Here is a 9918-nt window from a genome sequence, read left to right on the forward strand (position 1 = left end):
TTCTTATCAACAGCACTACATTGTTTATTCATTTCTTGATCAGTCACATTAACATTACCAACAAAAATGTTGCACAGTAAGGGTACCTTGCATAAAGTATACAGTTGGGATAGTTAACAGACCAGATTGGGTATGAGTAGCAGTTGCCACTGTGTGAGAATTCAATGCAACTTCAATGTACATCAATTAACCAATCATGACACAACAGAAACCAATATTCGGACTGATTTAGGTTAATCGGCTTGTGGAGACCGTCATTCTTCTGTACACATCACGGGGGTGAAATTTGTGCCTTTATAGTCAGGTCCTTCCTTCTTCAGTTTCTTGTAATCGATGGACTCAAAGTACAACTTGTACTGGTAGATGGGGCTGTTTTTGCTCCAAAGTTATGGGTTATTCTTCTTTTCCAGGAGACATCAGGTGTTTTCATTGTCACACGACGTGCAGACATAGCTGGACCAACAGCCCCAAGTCCAACAAAGGCAAACAAAGGGATACAGCACTGGTGCTTCTTAGCATGGTCCAGCATGGTAAGAAACATGGTGGAGGTTATGGGGTCTACCCGTGTCCTTCATCGTAGAAAGTAAGACCTCCAGTGTGCTAGAACTTGGTGAACGATTTAGAGTTTGGTGGATGGGTGCCTGTCACAAACATGATATCTTGTCTGCCTTATTATAAGTAACACTTGTAATATGGCATGTGGATTATGTGCAAGTCTGTGACAACAAAGAGAAATAAACAACTTACTTAATTAATAATCCAGTAGCATCAATATTTGACGTTTTGCGCTGTAGTGGTCAGTTACTTCCTTTGATCTTCAATAGATATCTCTCCAGAACTGTTTTGAAATCTTCCAATGAGGAGCTTTCACAAATAGTTGGTGGAAGTGAGATCCAATGGGTGAGCCCTGGAAGGTAGAAGGATAGCTAACAGATCTAGGGCCAGATGTAGGTAGGACTTATTTACCGATTTTTAATTACCGAATTTTACCGATTCGGTAATTAAAAATCGGTAAATAAGAAGGGGGACATGTAGGAACATCCAGATGTTCCTGCTACCGAATCGGTAAAAATCGGTATTTACCGATTCTGTAAATACCGACCGGTAATGTCCCATTCATTCCTATGGGCTTTGAAGCCCATAGGAATGAATGGGGCATTACCGGTCGGTATTTACAGAATCGGTAAATACCGATTTTGACAAGGGTGCAGGGGGTGTCACTTTGACACCCTCTAGCACCCCCAAAAAAGATTCGGGGGCCATGTGGCAGGCATACCTGCCCTAAGGGCAGGTCTGCCTGTCATATGGCACAGGTGTGCATGCACACATGTGCATGCACACCGGAATCGGTTTTTTACCATGAAGTTGGATTTCATGGTAAAATACCGATTCTGTAAGGCTTGTGGGACTCAGAAGAGTCCCACCTACATCTCATTGTTACCGAATCGGTAAAAAATACCGATTCGGTATTTTACAGATTCGGTAAATTTACCGATCGGTAAATTTTCCGATTCTGTAAAATACCTGGACCTACATACCATTTTGTGAATCTCGGTCGGTAACGGCCGAAAATACCGATTTTCGGCCGTTACCGACCGACCTACATCCGGCCCCTAGTGTTTGGCTGCGTGGAAAAGGATAGATGGGCAGATCTTTCCTCTATAATGCTTGACATCTTGCTGCATTACCAGTGGTAGTGATGGAGAATACTAAATAAGTGATTGGACTGAAGAGAACACAAAGGCTTCTGGCAGATGAGATGCAGATCGTGATGTCAGCATGAAAGCAGATTGTGCTATGTGAGGAGGTGGTTTTATTTATCCTCCCTTAGCCAAGGATAACTTCATAGCCTCCCAGCTGCATTGTTCATTTATATCCCCAAAGATCTTTTCAAGATTCAGAATACATTTTGCCTTTTTTCAACAGAGAAGTGCCTGCTTCCCATATGCTCTGTGATTGTCTATTTGATTTCTTCTCTACTACAATCATTGAGATCTAGAGGAGGTCAAGGGACAGTCACGGGGCACAACTATATCCATCAGGGAGATAGGATATATTATCCTAGTCACATTTTCCGAATGAGCCCACATCAGCCTCATTAAAGTCAATGTCATCCTATCTAGCATCAAGTCAGGCTCTCATGATGGCCCCTGACTTATACCCTTTCTTAAAGTCCTCCTCCCTCTAGTAAGGAAACCTATTACGTTGGTAATGCCTCACAGGTTTCCGGGTAACTTAAGGAAAGAGTGGTAACCCCACTTACTAAAAGATCAAGGCTGGACCCTTTCCAGATAAAAAATGTTTGACCAGCTATACCACCATGGAGAAATACCTAGTAGGCTTGCTTGGTAACCACCATCAAGAAAATAACATTTTAGATGAGAGCTAAGTTGCATCTTGCCTGTCACAAAACACCGAATCTATCTTAGTAGGATGTTTCGATCAGCTGCTCTATTGAGTATATGGAACAATGTGGCAGAATCTGCTCCCGGATCTCTCTGTGGTTTATGGTACAGTCAACCGATATGTTGACGCAATGCCTTGGAGGCTTCGGAATAGCTGGACAGACATTAGATTGGTTTGTCTCTTTTTCTCAACCAGAACTCAGTTATTTTCACTCCCTACCTACCCATCAATCAAGCAACATCTCTTTGTGTTGCAGGGTTCTCTGAGGTCCGGCTGTGCCCACAGTCCTGGTCAACATCAACATTAAGATCTCTGTACTGGGGTGAATGCATGACATTGTTCTGCATTCTGTCCATCAATTGTTGTTTTTGCAACATCAACATTAAGCCATTCTGTGACTTAATATACTTTTTTGGTTTTAGTATGTTAGCCTGTGCAGATGACACACAGCGAAAGCTTTGTTTAACCATCTCTTTAAACCCTCCACACTTCTCTAGCACGCAGCACATACTTGCTCAAATCTACACCCACCAGAGGTGCCAAGGTGTATCTGCATTATTCGGCACAGTGAAATTGTCCTCTGAATACACAAGCAACTACTCAGGAAACGCAAAGCCCTACCTGGGCACAAGGCTCTACCTGGAAAGAAGGTATTAAATACTGCAACCGGGCCAAATACGGAAGGCCTAGAGCAACCAATGGTGATAGAGCGTGCAGGTCACCCGACTCAGTTTACCATACTCACCTCATCAATAATGATTACAATGTAGTCCATATTTTAGTTCAGCTTCCTTCACAGGAGTCAGGAGTTGACTTTCCCAGAAACATCTTCTAGCAAGTCATGTCTTGGCCAGGTTTCAATGCCAGTGTTTCAGGGTTTGTGTTTCTTCTGCGCAGACGTAGTTTCTTTCAATATGGAGTTCAGCGATAGGCGTCAGGCCCAAAATGATTTACATGTAAGAATAGAAAAGAAACAGTTTGAGAACACGCAGTAAATGAATGGACTGTATACCACTTATCTCTATTCTATTCCCATTATTTTATTTTAACAATTGCATTAGGAATTAGGCAGAACAAACAGCTTAGCAAAAGCAGCAGTGCAAGCTTTATGCATGCGGTAACACAGAGCAGCCATCTTAGTTTTAATGCGCCGAAGCAAACGTTTCCCTCCAAGCCGAGAAAGACGTCATGTCAGATGAGTATGACAGATGCATGCGCAGTAGGAAATCCCGCGTAGCAGCGGCCATATTATTGCAAACGATTTATCATTAGTAAAAGCACATATGCAAGCTTCCCTCAGATGTAATTTAATGCAATATTAGTAATACAAACATGTTGATTAGTACATTAACGTTATGTCGAGAGGACTGATTACAAGCAAGTCGCATTACGTGCGAATCCTTGCTCTATCAATGGCAGCACCTCGAAATGTGAGCCTGGCGGGACTGAGCCTGAGATGTGATGGTGCTACCTGGGTATTGGTGGCTGTAATGAGTTACACAAAGGGGCACCAGGAAATGTATATTAGGTTGTACTTTTATATATATATAATGGGCTCATTTATGACAATGTGACTCAGTGCGGAAGCAGGGAAAGGGCTGGAATGCCCCTATTTAAGGCAATTCAGAGCATTACTGTCCTTTCCCTTGCGCAAGCACCCTTTTGGCAGTCTAGCAATAGCACAGCCACCCTTTCACCATGGCACATGGCACATGGGTGCCTGCGTTGTATGCAGGATTGTTTTTGTGCAGGATGGGGCACCATAATGTGTGCTGCAAAATGCAGCATACATAGAAAGAGGAAGAAATGAGGATAAATAAAGCTATTTCTCCTTGTCACACCTCCCCTCAGAAGGTGTAAGATTTGGGCGCATCCCCAGGTTTACAAGTTCTTGTAAATCTGGAGAGGCATCAAAATCCATGATGATTGCATGTGAACACCCATGCAATGGCTATAGAATGCCTTCCCAGGGCAGAGCCCCAGATCTTTGAATTTTGAAGTCTTTCGGAGTCATGCAAAGTGGCATTGCATGGCTTAAAAAATCTGACTTAATTTTTGCATCCCTCTTGTACCACATTGCGTGATGCAAGAGCGACGCAAACCGGGTCATAAATAGACCCCAGTGTTTTTCCGGACATGAAGGCCTATGCCTGTGTAACTTTTTTGTTAGCAGTTATAGGGCAACATCTGACATAGGGCAGTCAAAACTATTGACATTGTGAATGATTTTTTTATTAACTGTACTCTTTATGCCAAAGATACTGTGCGCTGAAAGTGCTGATGAATGACTATGTTTAAAAAATTCAATTTTGAACCTGCAATGCAAATTGATAAACAATTTTTAGGATGGCGACTGACCAAAAGCCATTCACAAGGCTAAGTCTGTATTTACATGGACCTTACCAATGATATGCATGCTTAATGAACCGGATTACCTGTTTGTAGCGAAGTATGTCACCCATAGGGTAAGAAGAGCGCATGAGAAGTTGTCAGAGTTAGTTCAGAGGTATAGAGTGGACTTGTCTTGGAGAAAAATAGTATAGGGAAATCATAGACATAACTCCAGGAGCTGGAGGAAAAGACAGTGACGGGATTGAAAACACATATTCGAGAGTTGGTTGTTGGAACAAGGGCTTAGAGTATGCTGGATAAGTGGGAGGAAAGGTGGTCTACGGAGAAGAGTATGAGAAGGGTGACAGGGGAAACACCACCTCCAGGAGGGGATCGTTGGGAGTTGAGGCATTTCCACTACGGGAGGTGCCTAGTGAGGTATATGTGCATGCTCCTTGTCGTACGAATGACCTAGCTGCATTCACAAATGATTTCCCAAGCTGGGGTATAAACCTGCTGAGTGGAACCAACAAATTGATCATTTTGTCAAGCTCTCAAAGGTGTTGTGTATTGACTTAAATCCTCTGAAATTGTGGTTCCTAGTGATCTATGGTCTGCTTGCAAAATTGCTATTGAGTGATCTCCAGCTGAGCCAGAGAGGGATCCTGTAACTCATGGTCCTTCGCCCTTGGTTATGAAGAAGTATGAACAGGTGATCACATGGCTGCTGTCTAAGATAGCCCCTCAAGACATTGAATGGGTTAAGATCGATTGAATGACCCATGAGCCTAAAGAGTTAGTGCATGCCTATTACAAGAGGCCCCTGCAAGAAGTTAAGCAGTACAGCAGATTGGACACACTCGACCTTAAGACATGGGCCAATTTGTCTCAAAAGTTGTGACAAGACTGAGGCTGGAAATCAGCCTCATGATCCAGCAACATTTGATCTGCTAGCAAAATAAGTCTGTGGATGAAATTCTACGCTATGCCAGGTATTGCAGTCATGAAGTAGATACCAAACATAGGAGGTTAAAGGAGAAGTCGATGCTGGTTCAAATGTGAAATGCACAGAAAGGAGAGCAGGTACGGGCACCTGGAGGACAATTAGCTCACAATCAAGGGAATGTTTCAGGAGGGGTTCAAGTTACATCAGTTGCAGGACAGACGGGACAAGGAAGAGGTGTCCCTATAGATCCTAAAACAGGGATCGATGTTACAACCCTCAAAAAGACCACTTCTTGTCATTTTTGTCACAAGATCAGGAACTAGAAGCGCGAGTGCCGCTTAAATCTGGCCAATCGGGTGCAGGAGGGAGAACTCGTGCATTTGAAGGAGTGGTAAACCAGTTACCAACAGTGGATAGGCCAAGATCTCCTAATGCTGGAGGGAATCAGAGCAAGTTAGTGCAAGTGCCCCAACCTTCGAGAATCTCTGAGAGCAATTGTAATTATCATCAGATGTCCTTTATTAAAGCATTAGATGGATTTGATCAGGACCCGTCCTTATGACGGTGCCTGAGGGGGGAGGAAGACTGTGCACTTGGCAAAGTATTAGAGGTAGACCAGAATGGACCATATATAGATGACCATCCCATTACATTCTTGATTGATACTGGTGCTACCCGATCTACTGTGAGATTAGCAATAGTCCGCAACCTACCCCTCTCTGGAAAATCAATCCAAGTTGTAGGAGTTGCTAACAAAATAATGACAAGCTCTTTGACAGGAGTCAGGATCACCGTTAGTTCATGGTGTCTAATTCGAGTCAAGTATGTTTTGTAGGGTGTGTCCTCTTGTGCAAACTGAATTGTACCATCTATTGTACACCAAAGGGGTTTGAATTGCAGACCAAAGATGAAGACATTGCCTTCAAGTTGGTGAATCAAAATCACGGTGCAGCCATGTTTCCCCTTTTAACAATGGAAGGTATGGCACCAGATTTGGTATGGAACTTTACAGGAGAGGAATTCGGACTGATTCGAGGAGTCGAGTCTGTCTGCACACAGATTAAACTAAATGCAGAATTCCCAACAACGCCTCAGTACAACCTCACCCCGGAAACGGTGGCAGAGATTACACCTGTAATTCAGTCCATAATTGCACAGGGCATTATGAAGGAGATAATAGAAGGTCCATGCAATTGACCTATTGTGGGATTGCAGAAACTGAGCAGGAAATATTGCATTGTTCAGGACATTAGAAAGGTGAATAATATTGTGATTCCATGTTGTCCTACCATACCGAATGCTTCTGGCTGCACGATTCACAGTGATTGACTTCTGTTAGGCATTTTTGTCCATCCCATTGCATATGGAAAGCCAATTTTTATTTGCTTTCTGTCTGGAGAATCATGTGTCTTAACGTGGTGTCATATCCCTCAAGGGTATACTGAAAGTCCATCTATATTCAACTGGGTCTTGAAAAAGAACCTCAAGAGTTTGATTCTGCCCCAAAACTCAGTGCTAATTCAGTATATTGATGACCTCCTCATTGCATTTGAGGCACAGGAGGCTTGTAGGGACAATACCAGTTCTTAACTGAACTATTTGGCTGACAATGGGCATAAGGTGAGTCTCCGAGACAACTGCAGTACTTTCTGACTGAAGTTCAGTACTTGGGTCATTGAATCGAGAGAGGCAAGAGGAAGGTTTCACCAGAACAAGTGGAGACGATCATGAATATGAATCCGCCTACTTTCCAGAAAGAGGTCAGGATACCTTAGGGAATAGTTGACTACTGCTGACAATGGATCCTGAATTTCTCTGTGATGGCAAAGCTTTTGCAGATGTTGACCCACAAGGATGTGTGTGATCTGGTAGCTTGAGATAACAACTGTTTGCTTGCGTTTCTGAAGTTGAGAGAATGCCTGTGTCGCACTCCAGCTTTAGGAATGCCTGATTACAACAACGCGTTTTTGCTTATCTGCCATGAAAAGGAAGGTTGTGCTCTTTCTATCCTCACCCAGACACATGGAGGTGGCCGTAGACCAGTGGCCTCTTTCTCAACTGCATTAGATCCTGTAACTTCAGTGTTGCCTGCATAACTCAAATCCATTGCTACCACAGGTATCAGTATTGAACGATGTGAGAGCATTGTGATGGGTCATCCTCTAACTGTGTTCGTACCGCACTCATTCAAGCTTCTGATGACGAGGACCAAAACACAACATTTGACCAATAACAGGTTGACGAGATATGAACAGGTGTTGCTGCTCGAATGTCACTCTAAAGAGCTGTTCTGTGCTAAATCCTGCTACCTTGTTACCTGTTCCAAACGCTGATGGGGAAGATTGTGAAGACCATGACTTGTTGGATGTTACTGAGCTTTGCACCAAGATAAGACCTGACATTGTCGATGGACCATTGGCTGATCCCAATCAACTCCTCTTTGATGATGGTTCATGCCGAAGAGACAATGAAGGTAATCTGAGAGCAGCATTTGGTGCCTGCACCATTTCTGGAGTGGTGGCAGCAACCTGTTTACAGAGAGAGCACTATGCACAAGTGGCCGAAATCGTTGCCTTGACCCGTGCATTCCTTGTCCTTGAGCAGATCAGTCACCATCTACACTGATAGCCAGTATCGTTTTGGTGTGGTTCAAGACTTTGGACAGCTATGGACTCTGAGAGAGGGTTCCTAACCTCACCAGGCTCTCCCATTAGAAATGGGGAACATGTGAGACATCTGGTGGTGGAAGCTTTGCAGTTGCCAAAGGAAGCAGTTTTTGTTAAGTATGCAGCCCATGGGAAAGGGGATGACTTTGTCCCAATGGAAAACCGCTATGCGGATGAAGTTGCTTGTTTTTGTGCTACACATGCATGTATTTTCAATGGGGAATATGTTGGTGAGAGTGCAGAGAAGACCGAACTCAGCATGATGCTAGCTAGCTATTCCAGACACACTGGACAAAGTCAGGCATTTGCAAATGTAAGCCACAGACCAGGAAACAGCGGGTTGGGTCAGAGCAGGTTATGAGAAGGTGACATATGGCTTTCAACTGATGGTAGGCTGGTGTTGTTGGATTGTCTGTTAAACCCAATGACAAGGCAGATTCATGGTGCAGCTCACTTAGGAAGGGATGCAATGCTGAGACTGTTCAGAGAGACTAGGCTCAATCCGAGGTTTAGCATGATTACGGAAGCAGTGTGCCATTGGTGTGTCACGTGCCAACAGATGAATGCTGGAATTAAAACTGTTTTTGCTCTGAGCTGCATTGGCAGATCAGGAGGTCCTTTCAACCGGATCCAATTGGACATTGCTGGGATGTCTGTGTGTAATTGATAGAGGTACATCTTGGTCTTACAGTAACAATGCTATTGCTGAGGGAGATTGTGCCTAGGTTTGGATTTCCAACAACATTGGAGTCATATAGAGGAACGCACTTCCACAGCAAAGTCATGAAACTGCTGTGTACTGCCTTGAGTATGGACCAAAGAAGCATCTGGCACGGTGGAATAAATTAATGGTACTTTTAAGGCGAGACTAGCAAAAGCATGTGCTTCAGCATAATTGAAATGGCCGGATCCATTGCCCTTGGTTCTGATGAGTTTGTGGAGCATTCCAGACAGGACAACTGTGTTATCTCCACATGAAACTTTGATTGGAAGGGTGATGTGCTTGCCTGCAGTGCCCTAGATTGCTTTGATCAATATCACAGATGGCTTGATCCTTGACTACTGCAAGGGATTGGCTAATGTGGTTCGTTCTGTGTCTCATCAGGTTGAAGCAGCAACTGCACCAACTTTGAAAGATCTCTGCCCCAACCTGAGCCCAAGGCATTGGGTGCTCATTTGAAAGCATATAAGGAAAACTCTTAGCGGTGTGGGCTATATCAGGTGATATTGGTGACCAATGCTATTGTAAAGTGTGGAGGAGGGCCAAACTGGATCCACATTTCTCATACCTGAAGAGTCACACGTACCTCAGATAACACAGCTCCTCTCCCAAAAGTAATTGCAGCCATGACCAGAGGTTCCTGAAGAGGCTGGATACCCACCAGATCAAGCTGAGAGTGGTCAAGCTACACATGATCCAGATATAGACTCCAAGGGAGATGGTAACTTTGTGAGTGGTATAGAGTGTGACTCAGCAGAAGAAACTGGTGTGGAAATCAGTCGTGCAGTCGCGGAAGAAGGATGCCACAAATAAAACGTGGCCTATGAAACAGAAAAGAAGGAACCTGA

At 43.9% G+C, this 9918-nt stretch overlaps 1 pseudogene; it reads right to left on the bottom strand.

Moving 5' to 3' along the window:
* Positions 1–254: 254 nt before the first annotated feature.
* Positions 255–541, bottom strand: LOC144824294 (cytochrome c oxidase subunit NDUFA4 pseudogene; annotated as a pseudogene).
* Positions 542–9918: the final 9377 nt, after the last annotated feature.

This window comes from Lissotriton helveticus, chromosome 3_1 (genome assembly GCF_964261635.1).
Source record: "Lissotriton helveticus chromosome 3_1, aLisHel1.1, whole genome shotgun sequence".
Lineage (NCBI taxonomy): Eukaryota > Metazoa > Chordata > Amphibia > Caudata > Salamandridae > Lissotriton > Lissotriton helveticus.